This window comes from Aedes aegypti, chromosome 2 (assembly GCF_002204515.2).
Source record: "Aedes aegypti strain LVP_AGWG chromosome 2, AaegL5.0 Primary Assembly, whole genome shotgun sequence".
NCBI lineage: Eukaryota > Metazoa > Arthropoda > Insecta > Diptera > Culicidae > Aedes > Aedes aegypti.
Window position 1 is genome coordinate 336,622,058 of NC_035108.1, and position 11,742 is coordinate 336,633,799.

The 11,742-nt window shown below is 35.2% G+C and overlaps 1 protein-coding gene across 1 annotated transcript in view; it reads right to left on the reverse strand.

Annotated features, from left to right (window-relative positions):
* The window catches only part of LOC5566914 (protein Star), a 145,766-nt gene extending 136,410 nt beyond the window's left edge, over positions 1–9,356 (reverse strand). The window contains exon 1 of the mRNA XM_021846036.1: positions 8,597–9,356. The gene's annotated coding sequence lies outside the window, so the exon portion shown is untranslated. The remainder of the gene's footprint in view (positions 1–8,596) is intronic.
* Between the last annotated feature and the right edge of the window lie 2,386 nt (positions 9,357–11,742).

The window sequence follows — 11,742 nt, forward strand, 5'->3', positions numbered from 1 at the left end:
TACATTCTTCTAGTTTGGTAGCTAATTATAGTCTAGTTATGGTAGCTAATTATATCCTTTTGTTACATTCGACTCGCTATAATTTTACAGGTTTCGTTCGTACTGTGTAGTTCTAGAAAATTCTTCATAGTCGGTAGCGATTGTTTCAATTAGTTTCAAAGCCCATCTCACAGGTAACACGTGATTTATGCTGTGATGCAGATTTTTGCTTACCGTGCTTAGGAATGCATGCTTAGGGGATAAATTTAAAACCTAATCGCAAACAGACCATGAGAAAGGCTAGCCTTCCACAATATAGTTTTCGTTTTTATGCCCGAGCCAAACCAGAATAGGATAATGAATTTATAAGGGTTAATGAAATCGTTTCCCAGATAGCTGTAGCGGTAAACGCGCAGCTATTCAGCAAGCTTAGGATCTTGAGTTCAAATTCCACCGGTCGAGGATCTGTTCGGGTTGTAAATTTTCTCGATTTCCCAGTGCATAAAGAATCTTCGTACTGGCCATACAAAATACACATGCAAAAATAGCAATTGGCAAAGAAAGCTCTCAGTTAACTGTGGAACTGTGGAAGTGCTCATAAGAACACTAAGCTGAGAAGTAGGCTCTGTCCCAGTGGGGACGTGATGCCAAGAAGAAGAAGGGTGCTAGAAAAAAAAAACAATCCTGCACAAATTTGCTGAACTATGCCTTAAAATAGTTCTTAAAATATTAAGTTCTGCAAAAATACCATCGGAAAAATTTCATTTTAAATTTAAAATACTCTCAATCACAATATAAAATTAAGGCAGTTGTGAAAGTAGTTTGGGAGAATTTCTGAAAGGGAATTGCACAATGGTCCGAATCAACAATTCAGCAGGAAAAACGTTTTTTCTCTGTTCTCATTGATTTAGACGTATGATGTACTTAAATGTGATTGAGTTTAGAAAAAAAAAACAATTTTAAAGGGTGATCCTTATCTAGGTTTAAATATTGAATCAAACTTTTTGATTTCTATGAACAACTTTGCTAAAGACACTTAGATCACTGTAGATCAGCACATTGTATACAGTCAAACCTCCATAAGTCGATATCTGAAGGGACCGTCGACTCATGGAAATATCGAGTCATAAAACAGAAATGGTTTGAAAATCGATTGAGGGAATCATCATAGTAACCATAGTAAGGTTTCTCTGTATATGTGCCCCACACATATATTTTGACCAGTTGCCGTTGCTTCTGTATTTTATGTACACTACCCGTCATAAATACGGACTCACTAAAATAAGTATTGCAACACTCAGCTGAATATTGAATCACCCTAAAAAGTTTAGCATCACCTCAAACCAGGTAAATTCACATTGCTATATCTCGAGATCCTTACGACTTGCAAAGAATCTTCAGCAAAGTTGTTCAGGGGATCAAGAACATCCGGAAGGCAAATAGTTTAGTTCGCAATTTTGCCGCTAGGTGGCGGTAGTGAGCATGTAAAATTTAAGGCATTCAGGCTCATTCACTTTACATTTAAGTGTTTCAGATTTGATTAGCTCCATATCCCAGTGACTCATGTCCAATTCATTCATAGTCAAGTGTTTCAGGTGAGATTCACTTCATGCCCTTGACTTTCTAAACAACTTTGCTGAAGACGCAAAATTTCGATTAAATCTGGATTGAACTGGAAGACTCGAACTTTCTTTCTCTTGTGGATTAAGAGATAGAACTAGCTTGAAATACTTAATTTTGCATGCTCACTAGCGCCACCTAGCGGCAAAATCTCGAACCAAACCGTTTGTCTTCCGGATGTCCATGACCTTCTGAACAACTTTGCCGAAGACCCGAACTTTCTATCTCTTGTGAATCATATGCTAGAACTAGTTTAAAATGCTAAAATTTACATGCTCTCTACCGCCACCTAGCGGCAAAATCGCGAACTAAACTATTTGTCTTCCGGATGTCCTTGATACCCTGAACAACTTTGCTGAAGATCGCTTATTTGCAAGCCGTAAGGATCTCGAGATATAGCAATGTGAATTTACCTGGTTTGAGGTGATGCTAAACTTTTTAGGGTGATTCAATATTCAGCTGAGTGTTGCAATACTTATTTTAGTGAGTCCGTATTTAATATTTATGACAGGTAGTGTCTCATGACTTTGCAAATGATACGCATTAAGCTCTCTAAGCGCGAATCAATATGCAGATATTTACGTGCGTACTAATTCAAATGAAACTTAAATCAAATCGAATAATATGTGCGATTTATTCCGAATGATAACTTCTCATGGAGTTTTGTATATCGATTCTGAAAGTTCTATCTTAAAGTGGACCCATAATATTTGTAAAACTTTGGATTCAGGATTTTCCCAATTTTCTCTCCGTATGTCGATATGCTCATTATCAAAGGTTACTAGACTAAATTTATATCGAGATGTGGAGAGGCGACTGTATGACCATTTAAAAAATAAAAACTTCAGACACTTCTTGCTTGAAAAAAACTAGACCATACAATTTACTTTAGATTTCTTTCAAATATTACTCCGCAGATCTCTTCACAAGTTTGATTTGAGATTTTTCACGAACTTTCTAAGTAATTCTTCCAAGATTTTCGTTTAGATACCTTTAATAATTCAATCTGAAATTTTTATAAGGATAATTACATCAGGAATCATCCATCCGAAAATTATTCCATTGATTTCCATAGGTCTTCCTCCAGCATTCCCGTTTGAAGCATCTTCAAGAATTCAAAATTCCGTCAGAAATTTCTCCAATTTTCTGAAAACATTTCAAAATGAAGTCTTCAAATATTTTCCAGTCACTCATCCAAATTTTTGATAACAGAGTAAAATCTCAAAATAATGCCCTACAAACGTTTTGGAGAAATTCGAACCGAATCCCTAAATCTTGAATAAAGTTTCAAAAAATCCATGGAGATTGGGAAATTTTATTTGAAAAATTATTAGTGAAGTGTTTGAACCGCAGCAATATTCTTATGATATGTTGGAGACACTTCAAAAGAAAATTTTGTAAAAACTCAATGGATAATCCTATGTCAAATTTACCGAGGAACTCTTGGAAAAGTTTAGAAAGGCATTATATCCTGAAGATTTTTGAAGCTGAGAGTAATACGTGGATGAATATTCGAAAAAATCCTTATGAAAATACCTGGAATAAATGAAAAAAGCGGCTTAGGAATTATTGTAGGATTTCTCGGAAACTCTGAAGCTCTAGGATTTTTCAACCAAAATTTCTCTAAGTATCCATTGGCAAATCGCTGGTAGCATCTCTGGAGACATTTCTGAAAGTATTCAAAAAGAAATCACTGGAGAAGTTACTAGCATACCTGAGGAATAGTCGCCAAATAGTTTTTGAAGGTTTCTCTGGAGCCTCTAAAAGTTTGCACCAGGATTCACTGAAAGCATATTTAAAAAGTGACTTTAGAGATATTTTTTATTAAAGTAGAGACTTCAGAGCCAAAAATAGAGTACTGCATTAAAATAGTGATCAAGACTCTAAAAAAATGCTTACCTGGGAAATTATTATTTTTCGTGCTTATTGTAATTTATGCTCGTTTCCTATAAATTTTATTATTTTTTTTTTATAATAGGTGATAAAAAATTTCTGTAAAAAAAACTTTAAATGTTTTCAAATTATCAACTGCTTATGAATTGTACTTGGCTTTACCAATTTGGCAATTTAGTTCTGATTCCTTGTCCAAGCATGTTTTATGCTGATTAATGAAAAATCGTTGAAAAGACTGAACATGTCAACTAGCTTTTTGCTTAACCATTTATTTTTTTGTTAAGGGTATTTTGTGTCACAAAAACGACCTTCTATTACTCTTTCAAAATAATTTCCCTGAGTGTAGCCGAAATTCTCTGAGAATTCCAGGTTTTTTTTCCGACTGGATGATTTTCATACGATGCTATTTGTAAACAAATGATTTTGACAGCGATGAAAATCATCTCGTTTGTGACTGAAAATAGGTATGGGGCTTGGATGAGGCAAAAATCATTCAATTGATGGCGGGAGATTTCGTTCAGCGTATTGAACATGACAGGTAGATAGTGCTTGAATCGGTGGGCAGTATTATGACCGTAGGAATTCATTCACAAATTTCAGACCACCAAAAATGACAATTTTTGACGAATTTTGTATGATTTTTTTAAAATTTTGTACGAACTGCAACATCTAACGGGCACCCACCCACCCCCTTCAGCGTTATGAAATTTGTGAATAGGCCCTAGATATTTTTATTTTCGATCATTTTTGAACAAAATCGAGCTGTGAATCAATGGTTCTTAAGTAAATAGCAACTGACCTTCATGTTACATTTTTTTTACAATGATTTATAACAAAACGGCTGTACACCGACCCTACTGCATTTTGCGTTTGTCCTCGAAATGTACATCCTCTTGTAGTCGTAAGTCTCACACATGTTCTGTTAATTCAATTTACAATGTTGGATGTTTTTGAAGCCAATTTATAATTATTATGAAAATGGTCATCATGAATCAATAGCATAGTGTCTAAATAATGCAATACATGATCTTCCGTACATATAGTAGGGTGATGTGCTAGTATCGGGCCTTCCTTAGCCGAGTGGTTAAAGTCCGCGGCTACAAAGCAAAGCCATGCTGAAGTTGTCTGGGTTTGAATCCCGGTCGGTCCAGGATCTTTTCGTAATGGAAATTTCCTTGACTTCCCTGGGCATAGTGTATCATCGTACCTGCCACACGATATACGAATGCAAAAATGGCAACTCTGGCAATGAAAGCTCTCAGTTAATATCTTTGGAAGTGCTCATAAGAACACTAAGCTGAGAAGCAGGCTCTGTCCCAGTGAGGACGTTAATGCTAAGAAGAAGCTTGTATCTATCGTATAAAGCTTTGATCAGTGAGAACCTGCAATTTTCCTAGTATAGCAGTGAATGATGCTGACACAAACCGATGATAAACAATTATTTCCCAAAATGGCTTTCGCATTGTACAATAAAATTTTGTTAAATCTTTATCGTCTTTTTGTAAATAATGCAATGAAGTTGCATCTTGCCGTAATCTTAATTCGTCGTATAGTTTTCATTTCTGTCGCAATCAGTTTTCATATTCGTCTCACAACTTACGGCTCACTGTGATATAGTGGTTGGCAAAATACAACATATCAACGCTATAATAAAATGTTTTACTAAAATATATGGACCTACGGACATCTCCCTCAATTCCTTCAGCATGATGAAATATATTAATTTCCTTTAAAATACATTGTTCGTCATCAAATTCAGCTCAAACATATAAAAACAATTCCTTTCGTGTTCGTGTTCGTCCAAGCGATATCGGTGAAAAAGTGCCAAGTGGATAATTGAACTGAAATTATTTATCGAAATGCAGTAGTTTTATTGCATTTCTGGAGCTCGATTTGAAAAGGTCGAATGTGACATTTTTGACTATCTGAGATAACTCTCCATGAAGTTTCTCAAACAAAATTCAATTCCTATTTCAAGCAAATAGCTCAAAAGTGTTCAATATACGTATTAAGACACAAAATGAAATCCCCTTCAATAAACTATCGAACAAAACCATGAAAATACACTCAATTTATTGATTTATGATCATAAAAAAGCTTTCCGTCGATATAACATTGTTTGTTGTTCATTCGACCTAATCGATACGACCTAACGCTAGTCACCGCTGCACTTCGAACGGGTACGTTCAGACGTTTGACATCTTAAAATGTCCATACGTCAAAGTACGATCGGACTGATTGGTGTCCAGTGAAGTACATACGACCCACCGTTGTAAACAAAAATAGAGAATTTCAAAGAATTTCTGAAGTTTTCTGCATGAAGGTATGTATTTCGTGAAGTTGGCAAACGATTTATGCGATCAGCGATGTTGCTCAGAGCAAATCCCCATCTGCAGCTGAATGTCTACTGTAGAAAAAATGCAACGGAAGCGATTATGGATGGGTTTGTCGGATGGATAATGGATTCATTGTATATGTTATATCGTAGCAAATAAAATTTATACTGAGATGTTGGCAAACGGCAGAGCAACACTTGGTGCTGTATCGTTTCCTAGGAAATCAAGTTACAGCGTTTCCGATTGTTTGGAAGACCTTAGAGAAAGGTTTAAAGATCCATTCCGTGACAATTTGCACTCTTCGTTCAACTTTGGTTTAATTTTCGGCCATTAGCATTACTGCAGAAGTACTAATGATGCCTTATGAATGTTCCTGCAACGATATAACATATACAATGAATCCATTATCCATCCGACAAACCCATCCATAATCGCTTCCGTTGCCTTTTTTCTACAGTAGACATTCAGCGCAGATGGGGATTTGCTCTGAGCAACATCGCTGATCGTATAAATCGTTTGCCAACTTCACGAAATACATACCTTCATGCAGAAAACTTCAGAAATTCTTTGAAATTCTCTATTTTTGTTTACAACGGTGGGTCGTATGTACTTCACTGGACACCAATCAGTCCGATCGTACTTTGACGTATGGACATTTTCAGATGTCAAACGTCTGAACGTACCCGTTCGAAGTGCAGCGGTGACTAGCGTTAGGTCGTATCGATTAGATCGAATGAACAACAAACAATGTTATATCGACGGAAAGCTTTTTTATGATCATAAATCAATAAATTGAGTGTATTTTCATGGTTTTGTTCGATAGTTTATTGAAGGGGATTTCATTTTGTGTCTTAATACGTATATTGAACACTTTTGAGCTATTTGCTTGAAATAGGAATTGAATTTTGTTTGAGAAACTTCATGGAGAGTTATCTCAGATAGTCAAAAATGTCACATTCGACCTTTTCAAATCGAGCTCCAGTAAATGGTTAACTGTGTTGAGCTAGCAGGTTTTGATTATGGGGGGATTTTGTAAACCCAAGATGAAAGAAAAAAGGTCGAATACGCGTTTTTTTAATTTTGGTGTTTTTGCTACATTGGACCTTATGCGCAATAGGACGAATGAACAAATTTTTACTATTCCTAATTTTTGTTAATTACGTCAAAGTGTCAATTTATTTTTTTATTTTAGAAGAAATATGATATCGATATGATACTTTACCAGCATGATAAGCTGAATAGAATCTACCAAATGGTGAAATAAACGCGATTTTTTACATTTGTTACTTACGACCTTTTCACATCGAGCTCCTGGTGCACAAGTGTCCGAACCATAAAAGCTTTTACAAAATTACACTTGGAAAATGAATCTATGTTGCAGGTTAGCCGTAGTTGAGCATTTAGAATGTTAGCCGTAGTTGAGCATTTGAAGTTTGATATGACGAATAATAGCGCTTACGACGAAGTAGAACGAAACCCTACATGCATATATTCCTCACCATCTCATTGGAAATGAACATAGCGCGACCAGCCTGTTCAAATTGTAAACATGTCCAAGTTGTTTGTACGTCACCCTAGTTATAGTAAACCATAGCTCAACGAGCAAGAAATCACATTGAATGAGGATTGGCCTTTTAGAATTGTTACGCGAGAAGTGTGTTGTTTTGCATGAAGTGAAATTTGGGTTTTTTAAATAGTTATGGGAAGTATGCACTTCAACAGAAAAGTAAACGCCTATCTTGATGCGTGGAAAATTTCTTGCAAGAAATGATCAAGAAAAGCATTTTTCTTTGATCGCAGTACGCAGTTGAAAAGAAATGTCAATTCAAATGGAGCTCGCTGTAGAAAATTTCTTGACCATTTCTTCCGCAGAATTTTTTACTTTACTTGAGCGGAACAGCATACCTAGCTTTAAGGGCAAAAGTTTGTGAGTAGCTAATGGAAAATTGAGGACATAATATACTTTGTTTATTTTTGTACATTTTTTTAGTTCATTCCGAAATTCTTGTCGTTTAATAGTAATAAACAAATTAGTGTAAAATACTGTGAAATCTTAGGATGTCAGTATTTCATGGAGTTGGTTCAATTTTATTTTAGTGGGATTTGAAAGGCATGAGACAACTTTTCCTTGCATTTTTTTCAATAAAAAATTAACAAAAATAAATTGAAATTCGCCTGTAACTAACTAAATTTGAAATTGATAGTAACTGTCCTCAGTTATAGTAATAGTAATGGATGATTGGTATGATTGATTTATATAGGTTGCACATATGTCGACACACAATTTGTTGGTGAAATGTGTTGTTCTCGATCCATTACGTTGTTTGTAAACCGACCTCGTGAATTGCACGTTCTCATCTTTCACTAAATAAATACTATCAACAATTTTGATCATTACTATCATCATCATCATCATCAGATAGTGGGACGGATCAACATGTAGTAAAAGAACAAAACAAACCGCGGTTGCACACCAATACCAAGCAACCCTTTTACACGGTTGCGTGTTTCGCATCATGTCAGGCATGGACAAAATAATGCAAGGCCTACTACCATACCAACACCATCATAAAACACAATGCGGTACAGTCAATTTATAACGATTTGACTGTACTTTCCCATGCATAGAGCAGTGACAGTTCGGAAATTATACTTTTTTGGGAATAAACATAAGCAAGACTTTAAGAAATTTTTAGGGAAATATCTAAGATTCAACAGGACGTATTTATTGAAGTTAGTCAATGAAAATCAATAAATTTTTGGCTTACCTTGACGATGGGAGATTGAAGATATTGGAGGGCCCGTAACTTATTATAAGTAAAGATGTCCGAGGTATTCCACAAAATAAAATCTACCGTTCCACACAGTTTTCGTACTTTTCCTACTGCCTACTGTGCAGGCCGAGAAATTCGCGAATTAACCTCCGGTCAATTACCTTTTAATTATTATGCTTTGGGTTGCTTCGATTCACACCAATGACAGCCCAATTTCGGGAGATTCTCATACACTGCAGGCAGCGAACCTTGGCTTTATTGTTCGCCCGTCGAATGACGAACAAAAACGGAAACACAATTTCGCGGAGCAAAATTCTTCCTGTACGATTCACCGAATTCGATTCCCTTGTTGATTCAACGCACTTTGGAACACTTTTCCTTGAACTTGCCAGTAAGGCACGAAGATTTTCTCAATCTTTCGTTTGATGGTTCTTCTTCACCTTCATCTGCAACAAACACATCAAACCACTGGACCGAAACTGCTTGCTCTTCAGGAACAACTATTTTTCTTTTCTTTTTACTTTTCTCACTAACCACCGTCAATTGAAAACCGGAAATTTTTTTTTGTTTTTCGTTCAGAACGATCAAAAGCAACAATCGGATTCCAAATGTGAACAAATTGTTTCAAATTTTAAAAAATCCTAATCCGAAACTGCACCACGAACAAAGTTGGCCAAGTTTTTTTTGCTAAACTTGTGTTGCTCTCGATGGAAAACTGAATCGTCTATCTCTCCCTCTTGTTGATGGCTGCGCTGATGACTGACGATGATGATGAACGAGAATCAGTACATTCTCATCGTTTGCTTTTGTCAGACGATCATCTCACTCTTCTCTCCTCACTCAATGCCCATCATAGGGTGCTGCTTATTTTTCGAATGTTCTAAACACCTAATACTAGTCAGATCTTCAAAATCAATTCAAATCAGATTAAAATACAGTGTTTTCCCAATTTTGACAACAAGGCGTAAGTTATATGTTACCAAATCTGGGTCAGGCAATGTAGGTAGATGCTACTACAGAAATACAAAATTTTGTTTTTTTTTTTCAATTTCTTTATAAGTATCATTAATATGGTTTATTCGACTTGTTATGTTTAATTCGTGTTGAAGAATAGCGTGCTCTGATCCAGAATTAGAATAATAATTGAAGTTTGAGGAAAAACCAAAAACAAATTGCTTTCATGTAAGTAGTTTTTAGCTTGCTAGCCAAAATTGTATTCGATAATAGTAAATTTAAATGATTTATCGTAGGTTACAACCGAAGGGAACCGAATGAAGATGCAGCAGGCTTGTGACACCAATTCGAGGTAAAACACGTGAAAGTGCCGGCCAATTAATTTTACCCTGAACCCTGAACAAGGTTGGTTGCATATTTTGTTTTATTTTAATATGAAAATAATGTTTATGTTTTTCGATTGCATTTCAGATGAGAACAACATTTCCCATAAAGGCCGCCGGGGCATCACACATCGAATTTCTCATGTAAACTCATGTTGAAATCAAAATTAATGTTTTTACGCTCTCATTATGAGTTTTTATGCCGATTTAAAAATAAAATGATGAAGAAGTATCGATTTTGCATAATCATTTACAAAAAAAACAAAAGATGGAGGGAGCGCTTTTCAATAAACATGTTCATTGTTTGATTCAAACAACAAAGTTAGTTGATTCAATCCAAATATTGGTCAATCCAAACTATTCGATTTGTTTGAAACAACCATAATTTTGGTTTGTTTTAGGAACTGTCAAAATGAAACAACAAATTGAATGGTTATTGCAAACAAATTTTGGTTGAATTTAACTGGAAGGTCTCTACAGCATTTACTTTAAATTTTAGTTTATTTCAACCAACGCGCTGAGTAAAAGCAAACTAACTTTATGTTTGTGCAAAATTCAAAGTGAAGTTTTGGTTGAAATAAACTAAAGTTTGTTTGTCGTTACCATATTTTTTTCTCCGTGTTGATTCCAATAAAATTTACTGTCTTTTTATATATTATCCACCCCAAGTAACAATAGTAGCTGAACAATAGTTTATTAAACTGAAATAAGCTTTAGAGTGATTTGTTCAACTCTTATTCAGCAAAAATGTATGTTGGGACATGCTCTGCAGTGTAATACCAAGGCCACACATTTAAGATTTGAGAGCGTACAATTATATTTCAACACGTTGGACTTACGTGGTTCAACGCGTTACAACTAGCAGAAAAAAACTGTTTGGAAATCCACTGATCGATTTTCAGTTTTCAAAGGTCTTGAAGTTAAAGTGTTATTTGATCAACGATCATATAATCAGCTTCTAAACAGGAAGTAGATGCAGTACATCGTCTAGAATGGCAACGATTATAGGCACATGGATATTCAAAAAGCGGTAAGTTCACATTTACCATTGATTGAAAACAAAACTTAAAAAAATCTTCCATATCGTTAGCGGCCAGCGGGAGGTTTCGGAAGATGAACGCTACAACCACAACCACAACTGGGTCTCACATGGATGTAAGCGATATTTTCGGCCAGAGTGCTCTCGACAAACGAAAACTTCAAACCTGATTGCTAAAAATGACATCACCAAAACGGATTCCACTAATCGCAGCAGTAGAAAATCTTATTCAGATTTGAAGTCAAACTGATGTTTAAATACACTTTAGTCAACAATATATTGAAGGTTTCAAAGAAAACTAAATATTTTTGTTTCTTTTTCTTTTTTTTATTATAAGAGAATGCTAAACAAAACAAAACAGTTCAAAAGCGCGCCATTTGTTTACCATTTGTGAACGCACATAAAATAGAAATGCAAGATCATATGAATTAAACTGCATCTACCCTTCTCTTGTAGTTGCATTGCACATAAAAAATAAGAGTAACAGAGTTCCTGGTTCTATCTGCATTCACAATCAAATTTATGTGCAAAGTTTGATTGCAAAAATCTATGTGTGCAGCACATAAAAACTAGAGTGGGATTATTCTCAGTGTAGGTGTTCTGTGTTATTAGACAACACTATCATCCTAATTTGGTAAAACAAATTTAAGATTTTATTAACATTTTGTTAACAACATATTACATTTCATTTGCCGTAGCAGTTTTTTACAGGTGAGTTGATTTCGCCTGCTTAAGCGAAGTAGGCACTTCAACAGAAAAGTAAT